The sequence below is a fragment of the Poromitra crassiceps genome, assembly GCF_964638095.1.
Source record: "Poromitra crassiceps genome assembly, chromosome: 12".
Taxonomy (NCBI): Eukaryota; Metazoa; Chordata; class Actinopteri; order Beryciformes; family Melamphaidae; genus Poromitra; species Poromitra crassiceps.
Window position 1 is genome coordinate 46,173,656 of NC_139632.1, and position 1,593 is coordinate 46,175,248.

Consider the following 1,593-nt stretch of genomic DNA (forward strand, 5'->3'; position numbering starts at 1 on the left):
TTGGGCTATTTTTGTTAAAATAAAATGTTCAAAAGATTTGTTTAATTTTGTTTAAAAAGGCTTTGATATAACCATTTGCACAGACAATCTATCACATGTAGGTGATCTGGCAGACCAAGAAAACGGTCCAAATAAATCAGTCGCATGAAGAAAAAGATCTAGAGGTTTAGAGGGAGCAAAGATAATTTTCGTCATTATTGAGAATAAAGCTACAAACTCAGATTTCCAGGGTTCCTACGTAAGTATGGAATTTGATTTTAGTATTTTCCAGGTCTGGAAAAGGAAAAGGGTAGCCTATTGAAAAATATCTTTTTTCAGACTATTGTCTATTGTGACTATCTGACTACCGGTATACAGTATTATGTTAACAGATTGCATTTTAAAACCATTTAGTTACATAATAAAAAACATAGCTGTATTCCCAAACCAACCCAGTCTCACTCCCAGAGCGTCAAAATACGATTCGTCATCATGCCCCCTGGTGTCATGACTGCTGACATGAAAGTTCTGCCAAAGAAGGACCATCTGGAGGTCGCCTCGCAGTGGTCCAGGGTTGTGAGTGGCGGACCCGTTCCAACACCTGGTTCAATCCCTGACCCATACCATAGCCCCTACCAAGTTGCTTTTGTTGCCTAACCCTAAGATTGGGCATTAGTTCCATATTGTTTAACTTTCAGTGGAATCATATCGTGACACATTTCTGAGGTCTAAATTGATGATGAAAAGCAAATTTTCCATATTGCCCAGCCCTACATCTTACATGTGCCTTTGACTACAACTGAACATTTAGCCCAAAATACAGATTTTTTTATCCATAATATTGCCCAGCTCTATGTCAGCCCTTAGCAAAAAGAAGTATACTTCAAGTTTATTTTATTAAGTAAACTTAAGTAAAGACCAAGTGTATTTCCAAGTGTACTTTTATGCAAGTATACTTATATACTCAAGTACACTTTATGCACCAAGTATACTAATATAAATATACTAGTAGTATACTCCAAGTATACTTGCCTAATACTTCTTGACACTAAATCGGCCCAATTCAGTATACTAGTAGTATACTAAGTAAGTATACTACTAGTATACTTTAAGTGTAAGGAAAAAGTGTGACCATGTGAGATTCAAACTCAGGGCCCCTTCCTTTCAGCACAACGTCCTATGTCTTATCCACTAGGCCATCCGTTCAGCTGAGTAAAGTGGTGAATGTTGACCATACCACTATATGTGTATCTGTCTCTATTCTAACACTACAGGTCAGATTGGGCTGAAAATTTAAAGCAACATAGCAACATTTGTTGTTTTTAATCCAATAGCAATATTAATATTATTGTCATCTTGTAAAAAAGAAAGAAAATCTCACTAAACTCATTGTAATTCTCTTTTCATTCAAATTCAAATTTCAAGTGTTGAAAGGGTAAAATGATTCAGATCAGAAACATCATGAAACACTCCATGTTAAATAACGCGCTTTGTCTCCAAAATGAAACTGCTGCATCACAACTCTGTTTCAAACAGTGATATGCAGTAGAGTTCAGTGATGCTGCAGTTATATTCAGCAATATTCGACTCTGGCCAGCAGATAAAGCTGTTTTC